At 40.5% G+C, this 20,624-nt stretch overlaps 1 protein-coding gene across 3 annotated transcripts in view; it reads left to right on the top strand.

Moving 5' to 3' along the window:
• The window catches only part of PCDH9 (protocadherin 9), a 2,039,570-nt gene that overhangs the window by 1,470,004 nt on the left and 548,942 nt on the right, over nucleotides 1-20,624 (top strand). The window lies entirely within an intron of this gene.

Here is a 20,624-nt window from a genome sequence, read left to right as displayed (position 1 = left end):
GCTAATCATGATAAAACAATGTCTGCATATAATTCCAATATTAAAGCAGTATATGGGAATACACCTCAAGTGGTATATAGACAAATAAAGGCAGAAAATAATATCTACAGTGAAGGAAATAAGTATTTGATCCCTTGCTGATTTTGTAAGTTTGCCCACTGTCAAAGACATGAACAGTCTAGAATTTTTAGGCTACGTTAATTTCACCAGTGAGAAATAGTGTAAAGGATCTGCCAGGCACAGCTTTGGGGTTAAGGCCCATAGATAACCAGTCTGCACCTGCTTCTATGTCTGTGAGACTGACTCCATCTTCCACCACTCAGGCTGGCAGGCTAAGGAGTGGGAGAACCTATCACAGCCTGGCCAGATGGAGCTAGCTCCCGCCCTCTGTCTATTTATACCTGCCTTTCCTGTTCCTCCTTTGCTTGTGATTCTGTAATTTTGGGTTTAATCCACGGTTCTCTTCCGTTTCACCTGGTAGTTCCAACAATCCCGAGGTAGAGGTCGTTCATCGAGAACTGTGCACAGTCTGGGCTCAGGTTCAGAAGAACCTAGAGGCGTCCCAGAGCATACAAAAAACTCAGGCAGATAGAAAACGTTCTGCTAACCCCTTGTTTATGGTCGGGGATCTGGTGTGGCTATCGTCTAAAAATTTGCGCCTTAAGGTCCCGTCCAAGAAGTTTGCTCCCCGGTTTATAGGGCCGTACAAGGTCATTGAAGTCCTCAATCCTGTCTCCTTCCAACTGGAGTTGCCCCCATCTTTTCGAGTACACGACGTGTTCCATGCCTCCCTCCTTAAACGCTGCTCCCCGTCCTTGGCTCCCTCGAGGAAACCTCCGGTCCCTGTTCTCACCCCTGAGGGGGCAGAATTCGAGGTGGCCAAGATTGTGGACAGCAGGATGGTCCAAGGCTCCCTCCAGTACCTGGTCCATTGGAGAGGATACGGGCCTGAGGAGAGGACTTGGGTACCCGCTCGGGATGTTCACGCTGGGATATTGGTCAGGAGGTTTCACCTTCGTTTCCCCAGTAAATCAGGTCCACTTAGAAAGGGTCCGGTGGCCCCTCATAAAAGGGGGGGTACTGTCGTGTCCCAGGGTACCAGGTCCCTCACCCATCTCCGTCCCTGTGCCTACTTCTCCAGGAAGTTTTCACCCACTGAGAGTAACTATGATATTGGCAACCGCGAACTCTTAGCCGTTAAATGGGCATTTGAAGAGTGGTGCCACTTCCTGGAGGGGGCTAGGCACCAGGTAACGGTCCTTACCGACCACAAGAATCTGGTTTTCCTAGAATCTGCCCGGAGGCTAAACCCGAGACAAGCTCGTTGGGCGTTATTTTTTACCAGATTCAACTTTGTGGTTACCTATAGGGCTGGGTCTAAAAATTTTAAGGCTGATGCACTGTCACGTAGCTTCATGGCCAGCCCTCCTTCGGAGGAAGATCCTGCTTGTATTTTGCCTCCAGGTATAATCATTTCCGCTATTGATTCTGATTTAGTCTCTGAAATTGCGGCTGATCAAGGTTCAGCTCCCGGGAGCCTTCCTGAGAACAAGCTGTTTGTTCCCCTGCAATTCCGGTTAAGGGTACTTAGGGAAAATCATGACTCTGCACTATCTGGCCATCCAGGCATCCTGGGTACCAAGCACCTCATTGCCAGAAACTATTGGTGGCCTGGGTTGCCTAAAGACGTTAAGGCCTACGTCGCCGCTTGTGAAGTTTGTGCTAGGTCCAAGACTCCCAGGTCCCGACCAGCGGGCTTACTAAGTTCTTTGCCCATTCCCCAGAGACCTTGGACCCATATCTCCATGGATTTTATCACCGATTTGCCTCCATCTCAAGGCAAGTCGGTGGTGTGGGTTGTAGTAGACCGCTTCAGTAAGATGTGCCATTTTGTGCCCCTCAAGAAACTACCCAATGCTAAGACGTTAGCTACCTTGTTTGTCAAACACATCCTGTGTCTCCATGGGGTCCCTGTCAATATTGTTTCTGATAGAGGGGTACAATTTGTTTCATTGTTTTGGAGACCTTTCTGTAAAAAGTTGGAGATTGATCTGTCCTTCTCCTCTGCCTTCCATCCTGAAACTAATGGCCAAACTGAGAGGACTAATCAGTCTCTAGAACAATATTTAAGGTGTTTTATTTCTGACTGTCAATATGATTGGGTCTCATTCATTCCCCTCGCCGAATTTTCCCTTAATAACCGGATCAGTAACTCGTCACGGGTCTCCCCCTTTTTCTCTAATTTTGGGTTTAATCCACGCTTCTCTTCCGTTTCACCTGGTAGTTCCAACAATGCCGAGGTAGAGGTCGTTCATAGAGAACTGTGCACAGTCTGGGCTCAGGCTCAGAAGAACCTAGAGGCGTCCCAGAGCATACAAAAAACTCAGGCAGATAGAAAACGTTCTGCTAACCCCTTGTTTATGGTCGGGGATCTGGTGTGGCTATCGTCTAAAAATTTGCGCCTTAAGGTCCCGTCCAAGAAGTTTGCTCCCCGGTTTATAGGGCCGTACCAGGTCATTGAAGTCCTCAATCCTGTCTCCTTCCGACTGGAGTTGCCCCCATCTTTTCGAGTACACGACGTGTTCCATGCCTCCCTCCTTAAACGCTGCTCCCTATCCTTGGCTCCCTCGAGGAAACCTCCGGTCCCTGTTCTCACCCCTGAGGGGGCAGAATTCGAGGTGGCCAAGATTGTGGACAGCAGGATGGTCCAAGGCTCCCTCCAGTACCTGGTCCATTGGAGAGGATACGGGCCTGAGGAGAGGACTTGGGTACGTGCTCGGGATGTTCACGCTGGGATATTGGTCAGGAGCTTTAACCTTCGTTTCCCAAGTAAACCAGGTCCACTTAGAAAGGGTCCGGTGGCCCCTCATAAAAGGGGGGGTACTGTAAAGGATCTGCCAGGCACAGCTTCGGGGTTAACGCCCATAGATAATCAGTCTGCACCTGCTTCTATGTCTGTGAGACTGACTCCATCTTCCACCACTCAGGGTGGCAGGCTTAGGAGTGGGAGAACCTATCACAGCCTGGCCAGACGGAGCTAGCTCCCGCCCTCTGTCTATTTATACCTGCCTTTCCTGTTCTTCCTTTGCTTGTGATTCTTCTCGTTTGGTTTCCTGGCCCTGCTGCAGCTTCTTGTACTTTGTCCTTGCTTCATATTGACCCCGGCTTGCTGACTACTCTCCTGCTCTGCGTTTGGTACCTCGTTCACTCCTGGTTTGTCTCGGCTTGTTCACTACTCTCCTGCTCTGTGTTTGGCACCTCGTACTCTCCTGGTTTGACTCGGCTTGTTCACTTCTCTTGTTGCTCACGGTGTTGCCGTGGGCAACTGCCCCTTTTTCCCCCTAGCTCTGTGTACCCTTGTCTGTTTGTCTGTCGTGCACTTATTGAGCGTAGGGACCGTCGCCCAGTTGTACCCCATCACCTAGGGCGGGTCGTTGCAAGTAGGCAGGGACTGAGTGGCGGGTAGATTAGGGCTCACTTGTCTGTCTCCCCACCCCCGTCATTACAGATAGATTATATATTTAAAAAAAAAAGAAAATCACATTGTCAAAATTATATATATTTATTTGCATTGTGAACAGAGAAATAAGTATTTGATCCCTTTGGCAAACAAGACTTAATACTTGGTGGCAAAACCCTTGTTGGCAAGCACAGCAGTCCGACGTTTTTTGTAGTTGATGATGAGGTTTGCACACATGTTAGATGGAATTTTGGCCCACTCCTCTTTGCAGATCATCTGTAAATCATTAAGATTTTGAGACTGTCGCTTGGCATCTCGGATCTTCAGCTCCCTCCATAAGTTTTCGATGGGATTAAGGTCTGGAGACTGGCTAGGCCACTCCATGACCTTAATGTGCTTCTTTTTGAGCCACTGCTTTGTTGCATTGGCTGTATGTTTCGGGTCATTGTCGTGCTGGAAGACCCAGCCACGAGCCATTTTTAATGTCCTGGTGGAGGGAAGGAGGTTGTCACTCAGGATTTGACAGTACATGGCTCCATCCATTCTCCCATTGATGCGGTGAAGTAGTCCTGTGCCTTTAGCAGAGAAACACCCCCAAAACATAATGTTTCCACCTCCATGCTTGACAGTGGGGACGGTGTTCTTTGGGTCATAGGCAGCATTTCTCTTCCTCCAAACACGGCGAGTTGAGTTAATGCCAAAGAGCTCAATTTTAGTGTCATCTGACCACAGCACCTTCTCCCAATCACTCTCAGAATCATCCAGATGTTCATTTGCAAACTTCAGACAGGCCTGTACATGTGCCTTCTTGAGCAGGGGGACCTTGCGGGCACTGCAGGATTTTAATCCATTACGACGTAATGTGTTACCAATAGTCTTCTTGGTGACTGCGGTCTCAGCTGCCTTGAGATCATTAACAAGTTCCCCCCGTGTAGTTTTCGGCTGAGCTCTCACCTTCCTCAGGATCAAGGATACCCCACGAGGTGAGATTTTGCATGGAGCCCCAGATCGATGTCGATTGACAGTCATTTTGTATGTCTTCCATTTTCTTACTATTGCACCAACAGTTGTCTCCTTCTCACCCAGCGTCTTACTTATGGTTTTGTAGCCCATTCCAGCCGTGTGCAGGTCTATGATCTTGTCCGTGACATCCTTAGAAAGCTCTTTGGTCTTGCCCATGTTGTAGAGGTTAGAGTCAGACTGACTAATTGAGTCTGTGGACAGGAGTCTTTTATACAGGTGACCATTTAAGACAGCTGTCTTTAATGCAGGCACCAAGTTGATTTGGAGCGTGTAACTGGTCTGGAGGAGGCTGAACTCTTAATGGTTGGTAGGGGATCAAATACTTATTTCTCTGTACACAATGCAAATAAATATATATAATTTTGACTATGTGATTTTCTGTTTTTTTTTAAATATAATCTATCTCTCACTGGTAAAATTAACCTAAAATTCTAGACTGTTCATGTCTTTGACAGTGGGCAAACTTACAAAATCAGCAAGGGATCAAATACTTATTTCCTTCACTGTAGATACAGTACATTGTAAAACAGTATGTACATACAAGGCTGATGATCACACCTAATTGAGGCGCGTTGCAGTTTTTGTTTTTTTTACGAAAACGACAACGAAATGCGACTCGGTCGGTGCAGTCATCAGCCTTGTCTGTGTATACTACTCTACATGTGATGTTTCTAGATATCCTTTTCTGCCTTTATTTGCTGGGAGAGCTCTGCGCTTGCCGACATTACATTTAGCTTATATGCTAGCCTTGTTTTATCATGATTAGCGCATACGCACTTTAGCTGCATGCATACATCCTGTTACACTGTAACGCTCCCTGTCCGTTCTACTGTATGTGATGCGCTGCATTTTAATATATTTTATGATTGTCCTTCATGATGAATTAATAATTAATTGTTATTTTACTACATTTTTCCTGTCCAGCTCTTTTATATTTGGAGAATTGTATTTATTATATTGGTGCGTGGCTATATATGATAAGTGTATAGTGGCTAGTTATCTATAGTTACACTGATACACAGGACAGCAGAGGTTTGTTCTGTGGATCACATGCTTTGCTGACAGAATATTTCCTAGACTGGAGACAGTTGTACTAATCCCTCAGTTGTTAAAGGTTTTAGTTTATTTTTACATTAGCATCATGGCTTCTTAATGGAACCATGACAGCTTTGAAGGATTCTTGTTTAAATGTATCCCAATTAATTATCAGAAGTCAACTGGATCCGTCAGGTTTCCGTTTTGGTTCTCCGCGAGAATAACACTGCATACTATGCCATTCTTAATATAAAAAACCAACAGAAACCTGACCAAACTGAGCTTTAGATCTGTACCATTTTTTTAGACCCTGGATATAAACAATAATCCATCTACAGCAGGTGAAAATCTTAAAAATGGTGAGAAATTGAAATACAAAGTATATTAGGAAGTTAGATGATTTTTCCTTAGTGATTATGCTTTATTTACATAAAAGCAGCAAACTATATATAAAATTATATAAAAATTGGATACAAAATGAGTGTAACGAATGAACACTTCTAAATTCCATTTCTTTGATCCCAGATTGTGCCAAATCATTGTGCCAGATTGGTTCGAAATCATCCTGCTTATTGTCGAGATGAGATTGCTGGGGCAGAGCAAGGGGGAAATGGTGTGGCATGCGCACTGGGTGAGGACATGTGGTGCACTGACCCTGGTGAACAGTGTTTTAGCCAGTTACTGTAGCGTCTCTGTGTTTCTGGCTGCGTCATGTCCCCCTTGCTGGTGAGTAAATGATATGCCCCTCCCCAAATTTCTTCACAGTCTACCGTCAGTCTTATGGTTGGCGTCCCATTAGGCCCCTGCAAGGTGGACTCTCGCCGTACCGATGTTAGTGCCGCACAAAACCCAGATTTGCATAGCTCTCTGCGGGATCATCATGTGCCTGATGTTGCTCCTGGACCGAGCTGTGTATGGTGAGTTTAAACACAAACACAGGGCCGGTTATCAGTAAAGTGTGGCCCTGGGCAAAATTAAAAGTGGGGCCCCAAATGCTGAATTATTGTATCAATAATGCAGTCAATTCAGAAGGCAGCGTGGAAAGAACTGCATCGCTTATTTCTAGCGCTTCCATCAGTGTTACAAGCCTCAAAGCATATGTCCCTCCTCTCACAAAATATTATCTATATACATATATTTATTAAATCATACCACTTTACGAGATTATATTACCTGTATACTGTTACTGTACACAACTCACTATTATAATACCAATATTGCCAATAATAAGGTCCAAATAATACCGCCACACCATAACCACATAGTGACTGAATAATACTCCCAAACTGTAACTGAATAATACCTCCACACCATAACCACATAGTGACCGAATAATACCCCCGTAGTGTTACTGAATAATACCTTCACAAAATAACCACATAGTGACTGAATAAAAACCACTATACGACCAATATTACTACCATATAGTTACCATATAGTGGTAGATGCCTATTATACAAAGGAGCTTTGTAGATGATATAAGTGATTACTGCACATTTATATCCAGCGACTCACTTGTGATGTTTTCTATGATTAGAGTCGTTCCCTTTTCCTTTTTTTCTCCATCTGGCCCAGACCACTGTGACGACTTATTCCAGCCACAACTAGTCTCTGAAGAATTTGACAAACAGACATGGTGGTTTCTCGCTTTTCCAGAACCCTCCCCACCTATACCCCATCCTCTAAACAAACTAAATAAAAGTTAGCCATCAGTAACTGTGCCCACTTTGTGCCTCCACACACTAATAATGCCACCTTTGTAACCCCCTGTAAATAGTGCCACACACAGCCCCGGTAGATAGTGCCACACACAGCCCAATGTAGATAGTGCATTATACAGTCCCCTATAGATAGTGCCACACATAGCCCCTTGTAGATGGTGCCACACACAGCCCCTTGTAGGTGGTGCCACACGCAGCCCCCTGTAGATGGTGCCACACACAGCCCCCTGTAGATGGTGCCACACACAACCACTGTATATAGTGTCACACACAGCCCCCTTGTAGATCGTGATGCACACAGCACCCCTTGTAGCTAGTGCCACACAACCCCCTTGTAGATAGTGCCACATAACCCTCTTGTAGATAGTGCCACACAACCACCTTGTAGATAGTCCCACAGAGCTCCCCTTGTAGATTGTGCCACACAGCCCCCCTCGTAGATAGCAACACACAGCCCACTCATGTAGATAGCGACACACAGCTCCCCCTTGTAGACAGTGCCATAAAGGTCCCCTTCTAGATAGTGCCACACAGTGCCTCCCCTTCTAGATAGTGCAACACAGCGCCCCCTTGCAGATAGTGCCACACAGGCCACTCTTGTAGATAGTGCCACACAGCCTCCCCCTCTTGTAGATGGTGCCACAGAGCCTCACAAACAAATAAAAAAAATTGTAGTCACCTAGCCCCGTTCCCACTACGGACGAAGCTGCTTCACAGCCTGGAGATGCTGAGACGGGACCCTTGCGTAGGCCGGCGTGATCCAGTTACTTCATCAAGCCGGCCTGCGCAGGGATTCTGTCCCAGCGTCTTATAGGCTGTGGGCCTAATGTGGCCTGTAGCCTAGTAAATGACAGAGCAGGGAGCTGCTCCACCTCTGTATTCAACTGTATCTGCATCCTTTGGATGCAAATACAAATTAATGGGGTAGTCGCTAGCACCAGGGTCCCCCCTGGTGCTAGTGATGCCACCGGGAATGAGGGGCCCGTGTCGCCCGGCCCATAAACATTAAATTAACAAGTTTAACTCCCCTAACACCAGCCCTGCACAGACAGAACTGTGGTGCGGTGACTCTGGCATCTGATGTAGACCCGACTGTAGCCATATAGTATTGAGTTTCATATATTAGCTGTGAATAGACGAGAGATTAATTCATGAGCCGTGAATAGAGGTTGATACATTAGCTGTGTATAGAGGAGAGGTTCATACATGAGCTGTGTATAGAGGTTCATACATTAGGTGTGTATAGAGGAGAAGTTCATACATTAGCTATTTATAGGGGAGAGGTTCATACATGAATTGTAAATAGAGGTTCATACATTAGCCGTGTATAGAGGAGAGGTTTATACACGAGCTGTAAATAGAGGTTCATACACTAGCCGTGTATAGAGGAGAGGTTCAGACATTAGCTATTTATAGAAGAGAGGTTCATATATGAGCTAAGTATAGAGGTTTATACATGAGCTCTGTAAAGAGCAGAGGTTAAAGGGATTTTTCAGGCTTAAAAATAAACTGCACCAAAAGCTGCACGTGTGAATACGGTCTTATAACGTGGTTCTAATATTAAACTCTTTAACCATGCTGCTTATCCTATATTTTATATATACTCTCACAATAATCAATATATAAAGTGAGTCGAGCATAACCCAAACTCCTCCAGTTCTTTTTAAAACAAACGTATTCACCTTAGATGACCCACAGTGCTTTCAAGCTATTCTTTTGATTTTGTAAGGACAAAATCATCTTTGGAAAAACTTGACCTAAATTGTGCAGCTTTGATTTATGTTTCTTCATAAAGAGATGGCATTAAAAACTTGTATTTTGACACTGTGATCTATTTTTTTTTCTTATCTTCAGATACTGTAGTCATCACAGAGTCTTTTAATTGTTTCACATAACCTAATGCAGATGGCTTTCATTTTGTAGCTTTTAAAAGATACATCTTATCTTGAATAGTTCTGAGATGAATAGATTAAAACAACATTGATGTTCTGGTTTTAGAAAGTCTGTTTGTTCTGTCACATTAAAAAACTAACTGTTCAAACCCCTTATCGCCTCTAGACCCAGAAAGTACATACTCCACTACGACAGATTGTGTTAAAGCCATGATTTTCACTCAGATATTGAACAATTATGTTCAAGTAGTATTGCATTTGGATAAAAGAATGGGGAATGGCATAGGTCTTTTCGGGGACCTCTTGTATGCTTCTGTCTCATTATGTTAACAAAGCGTCAAGAGAAAGGTGTCAGATCTAAAGAACAGGTTGGATTGATTTACTTTGAAGGTCCTTCTCGCCAGCCTAATTATTGCATTAGAAATGGCAATTCTTTCACCCCTTGTAAAGGCGCTCTTTGATTAGAGCCCGCAATGCCAGTGCCGAGCTGGATAAGTGCATGTCAACTTGCTGCCTTCAATATATAATCAAACTGAAGAAAACAGTCCCATCCACATGGGAAATGACGATCCTTTATGCTCAGAACCATAAACTGATAAAGTAATAATGCCACTGTGAATAATGCTGCTCTTTGCCATGGACTTAACGACTGTTCAACCATAAGGTGTCTGTAATGGAAAATGAATAATTAAAATCAAGTAATTGATTATTTTCTGGACACAATTTGCAACTGTTCAACAAGTTTGTAAGGAATTGAATAGGAAAGTATTTTCCTCCAGGGCATGCATAATTTAAAAATGCAAGGTAGTTGAGTGTACTGTGCTTACTAAACAGGAATGGGCATATAGGGAAATGATCGTGCAATAGGGAATATGGTATTAGAAAATATATATTGATTGCCATTGAATATAAACATATAACATGAAAATATGTACTTTGCAATTTAGATTGGGTTCACAGGAGAGGGAAGGAAATAGACATTTTCTGAAGTGAAAACATTCCACAACAAGCCTCTTCCATATTTATAAGAGCCGTACAAATACAATCAATCTCAGAGATTTTCAATTGATGCTTCTGTCTTCAACTGCAGTTTTCCTTTCAAAGAGTAATTATAACCATGGCAGATGCAAAAAGCATGTCAACCTGTGGAATGGTGTCTTTTACATGTGTCATCAACAGTATAATTGTTACAGTTTCCTCTAAGGAACATTTATAAAGTGTTTATAATAATTAGACATAAGATTTCCTAATCACTCATTATGTTCTGTAAATTGTTAGGGGAGGATGATTGTTGTGATGATGATGATGATTATGATGATGATGATTATGATGATTATGATTATTATGGTTATTATTATTATTATTATGATTATTATTATTATGATTCTTATTATGATTATTATTGTTATTATTATTATTATTATTATTATTATTATTATTATTATTATTATTATTATTATTATATAACACCCACTTAAATTCTTACATAATAGAGTTTAATCACTCAATTAAAAGATAAAAATGAGTTTAACATAAGGCCAGTATTCCCCTGAATTTAACCAAAAAGCAATTAGCAAAACAATATGAAAGCAGAAACGATGTCATGTCTGTGGATCACATCTTAGGACAGGATTTCAAATTTTGAAAGAGATTGGTCCCAAACACGGCTACTATTACAAACCAGCTCTTTGCAATTTGCATTTAAGTCCTGTGTAGTTTCTTCTACCCAGGTGAAGCCATACCAGAATCTGCTGTGCTCCTTTGTCCCTACGCTGATATTATGGGATGGTCCTTCCATGCATGTCTCTGTTCTCCAATGGTCGGAGGACCCCTCTCTATATTTCAGTATTTTTCAGGCTCACCTTTTAACATGTCCCTGCTAGGTCTCAAACCCAGGACCTGCTCTATGGGAGGAAGAAACACTGGAATATTCTCTGCTTGTATGCCTCAATTTTATTTTTCATCACAGGCATAATTTATTGTATTAGACATACACCAGTACATTATAGAGATATGGCAGTAAATTGTAGATAGAAAAACAAGATAATAAAAGTGCTTATGGGCCAAACCAAAAAAATCATTATTTTTCAGTAAAGTTGAAGTTTCTAAAATAAAACGGCACCGAAAAACAAAATACATGTTGCATTATTTTTACAATTTTTGTGCCCTTATTGCCTGTCATGTCTATTATTGGTGTATGGTATACTGGGAGAGTGAAAGAGGATAAGGCTTAGTGGGGCCAGCTGTGTCTCTATAGCTCGAAGGCCCACATAAATCTGGAGCTGACCCTGCTGTTGAACACATAGTGGGAGATTTACTAAGCAAAATGCACTTGAATTCTGCCATCAATTGTAATAATAGGAAAACTCATTTTAATTACACTAGTAAAACTACCAAAAGTGTATTATGTAAAAAAGCCATTTTGTATAAAAAAAAATTGTAAATACATTTAATATATTTTACTTTCTAGTAAGGTATTACATTTGAATTTGCAAGCCTGAAGTCTGTAGTTTTACTACTTCTAGGTTCGCATAGCAATACATCCTATTTATACTCTAGGTTTTATTATTCAGTTTACGCCTGATTTTGGTGGAAATTGATTGCAAAGTTACATACCAAAATTGTGCTAAATTTTTCCTTTTACTCCCAGAAAGAAATTAGACAGCAAAAGTGTGAATGTACATTTAGACTCAATTATCAAAGCAAAGGTTATAAATCTCGCAAATTAGAGGCGCAAATGTACAGATATTCATAGCAGGTATAAAAAGTGATTCAAAGACAATACATTCATTAAAAGGCATGTAAAAGGCACCATTTAATAAATCAGGCACATTTCCCTCCAGCTACTTCCCTCAATTTTATCTGTGCAAAATTTAGCAAAAAATTAGTTTATAGTAAATGTGGGCCATTGTGTGGACCATATCACCATACGCTTCAGTCATTTAGGGGGTAAACATTTACGTTGGTGGTGATTTGGATCTACATAATGTCCCTTGGAACAAGGATTAACTCGACCAAAGCACGGACAGGAAATAATTATCATAAGGACCTAGAAGTAGTTGAACTGCAATCTTTAGGCCCTTAACAAGTACTCTTTATTCTTTAAGTTAGGGGCGGACATACCATTGGTGGAAACTGTGCAGCTGCACAGGGGCCCAGTAGGTAGGGGGCTCACTGCCACCTTAAAATAAGCTTTTAACTGTCTATTGGATTGCATGTATGGACTGAGCTATTGACAATGGCTCAAAATTACTGATGAATTGTTAGAAAGACATGATGGTGGGGTGTTCTTTGATTCACTAATGGAGGCCCACATACTGTTCTTGCACGGGGGCCTTCTGTTATTTACTTCTGCCACCGATTTAAGTAACCTGTACAAATCATTTTCCCATTTCCCCTTCTACACCATGGCTTTCATACATAACTTCTAGTAGTTACTAATAACTAATGCAGGATGTGTATATTGAGATAATTGATATGCAGGTGGTCTACATGCTTATTGTTGTCACTGGTCTACAAGAACACAATAGGTGGCTGTTCTGGGGATCATTGGGCATCTGTATTCACCAGGCTGCCTTGTGGATAATCCAGCTTTAGAAGGAGGTTAACATATTCAGAGAGGGGCATACGTTCTCTTGCCTTTAGCTAATGACTGTGCCAATGTTGATGACTGTGGTAACAGCATCTCACAGTTTTCCTTCACAGCTCCAATCATATGTCTTTGCACTATAGAACTTCTCTATTCAAAGAATGTAAAAGATTTTCAGCTCGTACGTCAGGATTAAACACATTAGTGCAGACTACAAACTCATTATGTTTATTTACATAAACATAAAACTTTTTGCTGTTAAAACTTTTTGTGAGTTCATTGCAATTTGCACTACATGGTGGTGCAATTTGCAATATACCAACGGTGTGTGATAAAATCCCCTAAAACCTGTCTCATGCATATATTATAAGACTGCAAGAATTCTAAATTACTTACTTTACATTCGCATAGCAAAATGTTTGTTATTTACCAATTTTCTAAGTGATATTCTGGACAGGCACAATACATGGAACAAATCCTATCAAGTATGTTACAATTGTCTGAGGCAAGTAAAGGTTTTAATTAACGAATATAATTACAGAAGTTTTACAATTTAGCATAGATCATTTTTCCACATAAGAAGGGTTATGCCAAATGCAGCTACTTTCTGTAGAAATAAGTAAAAATGAATTAGCGGATGTCATTTGTGAAGGCCTGCAATGAAGCATGACATATAGTCAGCTGTTCCAATAAATGCAAAGCAAATTAAGTTTTACTTATTTTTTTTATATTGTTTCACTTTACTGTAGAAAATTGATTTATACAAACATTTATATGAAGGTGGCTTCTTAGCTGTCAAGTACTTTGTACTATCTCCCCTGTGGTTTTAGTAAGAAGAATTCTGCAGTGCTGTCTGCCAAGGCTGCAATTATACTTGCTTGAATAATAACGTGTTTTCACTACTGGTATTGTCAGCATTGTCTATGGAAGCAAGGGATCTGGATGGAACAAGTTGTAAGGATCCAAAACCAAACCCTCTGCTTTTAAAACACTAGTGGGCTGTATCATGTCTGCTGATCACATTGCTAAGTTCATTCTATAGAAGAATTACAAATATTTTCACAACAGTTCTAATAATAGTGTTAAAGAAAAAAAAACATTTTTGAAGTGTTGGACTGGTTATACATGCATCCACCAGAAGAAACTATTTCCAGATTCCATCTATAAAGAACATATGCACATCCAAATTAATCAATGAACGCTCCATGACGTACATATACTTCTTGGATTGCCTTGAAGGTGTTGTCCACTACTGAACAAGGTCATCAGTTGTCCAGTAGTGGACAGCCCCTTTAACTAAACGTCATGGTGATTACGTGGGCACAGGAGCTGTGATTGACAGTCGAGCTCCTGCAGTAATCACTGGGATCAGTGAAACCTCTGATCTTAGACATTTAGCAAATAAGATCCTGTTGTTAATAACAATTGTCTGCCCAAGTGGGGTGCCGATAGGTTGCTATGGCAACCAGGGGCCTAACAAAGGCACTTTATTGTTGTTTAAGGCCTAGTTAAACACAATAAAAAAATACATATAATGCCCCGCAGCAATCATAATGACCAGTAGTACAAAGTTAACATAACATTAAGGGTATGTGCACACGGTAGCAGGCTTTTACGGCTGAAATGACAGACTGTTTTCAGGAGGAAACAGCTGCCTCGTCTCAGCCGTAATTCCTCCTCCTCGCATTTTGCGAGGCTTCTCTGACAGCCGTAAATTTTGAGCTGCTTTTCATTGAGTTCAATGAAGAACGACTCAAATTACGTCTGAAAGAAGTGTCCTGCACTTCTTTTGATGAGGCTGTACTTTTACAAGTCGTCGTTTGACAGCTGTAATACGCCTCGTTTACGTCTGAGAAAAGGTCGTGTGAACCCAGCCTTATACTGCTTGACTTAAAACTCCCCCAATAATGCCTTTTTCCCCCATTCCCACAAAATGTACCTCGAAATGGTACAGTACCAATAAAAACGACATCTCGTTACGCCAGAAACAAGCCCTCATATAGCTACGTTGGCAAAAAAGTTATGGCACTCTAATTATGGAAACAATATTTTTTTTATTTATTGTACAAAAGTGCTAAAACATAAAAAAAAAACTGTATTATTTTTATAGTGCTGTACTCGTACCGATCCATAGAAAAAAAAGTTAACTTTTAATTTATACTAAACGGTGAACAGTGTAAAAAAGTCCCCAAGAAAACTATAATGGAATTTTTTTTCCCATTCTTCTCCTCAAAAAATATTATAAAATTTGAATTATAAAATAGCTTTATCCTGAAAGCCCAAAGCAGGCCACACCTTAACCCATTCCTGCCATAGCCAGGTTTTTTTTTTATTTTGGTTTTCCCATCCTTGCCTTTTAAGACCTCTAACTTGACTTTTGGATCACTTTTATTGCTTTTTTTAGGCGAGGTGATATAAAAAAAAATCATAAAAATGCCAGAATTTATGGGGTTTTTTAACGTTCACTGTATGGGATAAATAACTTTATATTTCAATAGTTTGGTTTATTATAGCAAATAATGTTTGCTTTTTTATCGTCTTTACTATTTTACATAAAAAATTGGAAATGGGGAGTTTTTAAGCATAATTTTTTTAAATATATTGTTAAAAAAACTTTATTAAACTTCTTTTAAAAAAATTGTAGTCCCTGCAGGGGACATGATCAAGCGATCGTTGGATTGCATTAGTTATGTATTGCTGTGTATTGTACTTTTAGCACTCTCCTATTAAACTCTGCCTCCGGGGCTTAATAGGAGGACCAAGATGGAAGACCTGGCTGCCTTCATTGTCTTGGCCGATGGGCGATGACAGCCCATGGGCACCACATGGTTGCATCATAGGGGGTTTGATGTGATGACAGAGGGAGCCCCCCGTCTAATGGCTTAAGTGCCACGGTTGCTATTGACTACGGCATCTAAGGGGTTAACCACCATGGATCAGAGTTATATAGTAACATACAACTCAGCTCCTGAGCCTGACCAAACTTACCCCTCTCGTCATGTTCGTCAAATTTTTGTGAAAGGGTTAAAAGATTAATTTACATTATAATCTTTGTTATTATTATTGTCCACAAGGGACATATCATCAGTCTGTAATTAAGCCCATAAAAAAAATAACTCCTAGAACAAGTGACTGGCTCCAAAGTCAGCTTCAAATGTCTTCTGCTGGAGCTTTGGGGCCCATTATTGTATCAGAGCCTGGGCCCACCTGGCAATTCTCTGGTACTTGCTGAACCAGTCTGACCCTGTATTTTTGATTCTTCTACTTATTATTACAGATTATTTTTTGTCTATAATAATTATGTCACCATGAAAGTTAGTTTAGAAAAAAAATATCACAAAAATATGCTCACAATTGCAAAACAAAATGCACATCAGCAAAAAAAAAAAAAAAATTTTACTTGAATAAAATTTGCCTGATAATCTGTCTGTACCCAACAGCCACAACCGTAATCAGCGGCCTTCTCTCTCTTACCTAAATTGCTTTATTTTACTCTTTTATCTTCCTAATTTAGATTGATTGCATCATTTATTTATAATTTGTGTTAATATACCGAGGATATTAGATGTTATTAATTATTTCCAGAATCGTAGTTCCAGAATCATGTGCTCAAGCCCTAAGTTTTGTAGTGGAATAAATCTTGCTTGGCATGAACAAGTATTATTTAACTGGATGGTTGTGTAAAGGGAAGCAGGGAATTTGGAGCTATGTATCAGTAAAAGAGAGCTCTGATTCCTATAAAAATGATGATATTTAGATAAAATAAAGATTCCCATTCCCTCCCAACACCATGTTCACACGGCCCTAAAAAGCCCGATGTGTAAACGTGTCAAATACGCTAGTGTTTTTTTAAAGCGCTTTTTAAAATTCATGCATTTTTGACGCGTTTTCCATGTGTTTTTTGATACATTATGTGCACTCTTTTGGCACGTAATTAGGACTCCCATGGACTGTGGGAACATTTGGAGTATTGGGCGTGTGCCAAAGAATTGACATACAGTTTTTTTTACGCAACGCATATTTTAACTACGCTCTCGCAAAAAAGTGCATCGTATATACTAATAGCCCGCTTTCTCATTGATTTCAATGTGAAGCTCGATCGAGCGTTTTATGACGCATATTTTGGCACGGAAAACACGCAAAAATATGCGTTGAATACACTTTGTGTGAACAGGGCCTAATTGGTAGAAAGAGGGTAATTTCTTCATCTCTGTGGAGGGCACCAACACAATCCTGGATTTGCCCCTGTTGACATTGGTTATTTCTATCTCATGTGCTCATCTCATGTGACCATAAGGCTTGTTTGTCCACACATTCACTTTCCCACTTCTTGTCGGAAAGAAGAACTGTATGATCTTTGGGCGTGATACTCCTTATTTCTATGGTAATGTTACATTATCTGGAGAGAAGGAGAGCCCTGATCAGCTTTAAACCACCCATAAAGTAGGGGATGAGACTATAGGCATAAGGACCAGGAGAGCATACGAAAGCTGCTATGGGTCCCAGCAACTAAGGGGCCCTATATCCAGATGCAGTTAGTGATATGAAAATGGCACAGGGGACACAGTGGAGACCAAAATCATCCTAATTTAGCAGGGTCCATTACTTTTCTATGGGGCCCTATGGGGACTTGTTACTCCTCTGGATCGGGCCAAACTTAGATAGAGCAACCACACTTCTCAGGCCCCATATTGGCAGCAGGAGCACTTTCTACATTTGAGCTTGCTTGAAAATGATAAAACTTTAAGCTCACATATTTATAAAATAGAGTTAGTTGCAGAGAAAATTTCTTGGAAATTGCTACTGGCACTCAGCTGGTTAATACTGACTATTTTTATATCTGACAGAGGCTGGCATGTCAGATAGTGTTAGAGGAGGATTAAAATGAAACTATTAGTGCTGACAGTAGCAGGGACATGAAATACATTAATAAGTACAATTTTATACTGTATTTTGGTAAAATCATATATAATAAGATTACTATTTCGACTAAAGTTGTCATTTTTCATCTGCCAAATACTCTTAAAGACCCTATCTGTCCAGTTAAAACAGTACAAGTTACATAAAAAATACAACAGAGGGGGTATATTTATCCCTAAGCTAGTTGACACATACCGTAATTCCTGTGGTATGGTCGATGTCAACTTTCCGCAGCAGCCAGAAGTTTCAGTGCAGTCATTGCAATTTTTAAAAATCCTTTTCAAGCAATGGTGTCAAAAATGGTGCCGTTTTCAAGATATGCTTCCATGTTTTAAAGAACCACCTTGTGACTAATCTGCCATACTTTTGTCACAGATTTGCTGCCATTCTTCCACACTTCAATTCTGTTTTGTTTCCTAAAAACAAACACAAAAAACCCACAAAATTTACACAATGTCAGGGAGTTGCTTATGAATTAAAGAGGATCTGTGAGCTCTCCTGACATGTCTATTTTAGCAAATAAGTTTTATTTCTCATGAAATACAAAATCTGGAGCACCTTTTCTTAAAATTCTGTGCTGTGTTATTCCTCTGTTATTCTTCCTGAAAATACATGCATAAACTGACAACCGGGTGTTACCATTTCTTTTGTCAAAAGAATGTGTTACTATGGAGGCTGACAACGTCATTAGTGATTGGATATTGCCAGAGTCTGTAGGAACGCGCTCACTTGACAGGGGTAATTGTAACACCTAGTTGTAAATGTATTGATACATTTTCAGGAGCAATAACAGAGGAACATTACAACACAGAGTTCTAAGAAAAGGCGCATTATAATTTAATGTGGAATACATTTAGAGATAATGTCACTGCTAAATAGCTATATACAGTATAGCCGTGTGCCACTTTATGGTGCCTCTCAATATTATTAAGAAAAAATACTAAATCTAATCTGTGTAACTGCTTGTAAAATCGGAGGCACATGGACATACAGTATGGGCCCATATCAGCCTATCGGTGAGATAGTACAGATCCCTTCTACATGGATCGATAACACTATCATGTGCATGAAGCATAAGGCTGTGATACTGACACAGTGAGATACTGTGGTTATTACACCAGGTATTGGTACTTTTGGCAGTGTGGGCAGGTGCCAAGTCCTGCTGGAAAATGAAATCATCATCTCCATAAAGCTTGTCAGCAGAGGGAAGCATGAAGTGCTCTAAAATTTCCTGGTAATGGCTGCGTTGACTCTGGACTTCATATAACACAGTGGACCAACACCATCTGATGACATGGCTCCCCAGACCATCCCTGACTGTGGAAACTTCACACTGGACCGCAAACAACTTGGATTGACGACTCTCCACTCTTCCTCCAGACTCTGGCACCTTGATTTCCAAATGAAATGCAACATTTACTTTCATCTGAAAACAGGACTTTGGACACTGAGCAACAGACCAGTCCTTTTTCTCCTTAGCCCAGGTAAGATGCTTCTGACGTTGTCTCAAGGAATGCAACAGTTGTAGCCTATGTCCTGGATACGTCTGTGTGTGGTGGCTCTTGAAGCACTGACTCCAGTCCACTCCTTGGAATCTCCCCCAGATTCTTAAATGGCCTTTTCTTGACAATCCTTTCAAGAAAGCGGTTATCCCTGTTGCTTGTGCACCTTTTTCTACCACACATTTTCCTTCCATTCAACTGTCCATTAATATGCTTGGACACAGCACTTTGTGAACAGCCAGCTTCTTTATCAATGTCCTTCCGTGGCTTACCCTCCTTGTGGAGGGTGGCAATGACTGTCTTCTGGACAACTGTCAAGTCAGCAGTCTTCCCCATGATTGTGTAGATTACTGAACCAGTCTGTTGGACCATTTAAAGGCTTAGGAAACCTTTGCACGTGTTTTGTGTTGATTAGCTGATTAGAGTGTGACACCATGAGTCTACAATCTTCAACTTTTACATAATATTCTAATTTTCTGAGAGACAAAATTTTGGGTTTTCATTATTGTTAGCCATAATCTTCAACACTAAGGGTATGTTCAAATGCTTAACCAAAAACGTCTGAAAATACAGACCTGTTTTGAAGAGAAAACAGCTCCTGATTTTCAGACTTTTTTAGCAACTCGCGTTTTTCGCTGCAATTTTTACGGCCGTTTTTGGAACTGTTTTTCTATAGAGTCAATGAAAAACGGCTACAAAAACGTCCCAAGAAGTTACATGCACTTCTTTTTCATGGGTGTCTTTTTACGTGCGGTTTTTGGAAAGCGAGGCGTAAAAAAACACCCCGTCGGAACAGAACGCCGTATTTCCCATTGAAATCAATGGGCAGATGTTTGGAGGCATTCTGCTTCCGATATTTCAGCCACTTTTCGGGATGTTTACGACCCAAAAAACAGCAGAAAACACTACGTGTGCACATACTCTAAAATAAAAAAAATGCTGGAAATAGATTACTCTGTGTGTAATGAATCTATATAATATATGAGTTTCACTTTTTGAATTGAATTATTGAAATAAATAAAAATGTTGATGATATTCTAATTCATTGAGAAGGACCTGTACATTTGTAAGCATTTCATTTATATTAACTTTTATTATTAGTTAAATGCAGAAAAAAAGCAATTGCTAAATTTTTGTTTACACCACTTACTGATCTCCATGAATAATATGTTCACTGTATTTTATGGGTTGTTATGGTTTACGAGGATACCAAATATGTCTATGTTATTTACAGTTTTGTCCCTTAGTGACCAGCCTATTTTAAACCTTAATGACCAAGTTATTTTTTACGTTTTTCCATCGTCGCATTCCAAGACCTATAATTTTTTTATTTTTGCATCAACATTGATGTATAAGGACTTGTTTTTTTGTGGGACATGTTGTATTTTTTAATAGCACCATTTTGGGGTACATATAATTTATTTATTAACTTTTATTAACTTTTTTTGGGGGGGGGGAATAGAAAAAAGCCAGAAATTTTGC

Source organism: Rhinoderma darwinii, chromosome 2, assembly GCF_050947455.1.
Source record: "Rhinoderma darwinii isolate aRhiDar2 chromosome 2, aRhiDar2.hap1, whole genome shotgun sequence".
NCBI lineage: Eukaryota > Metazoa > Chordata > Amphibia > Anura > Rhinodermatidae > Rhinoderma > Rhinoderma darwinii.
This window is presented reverse-complemented; position numbering and strand designations above follow the sequence as displayed.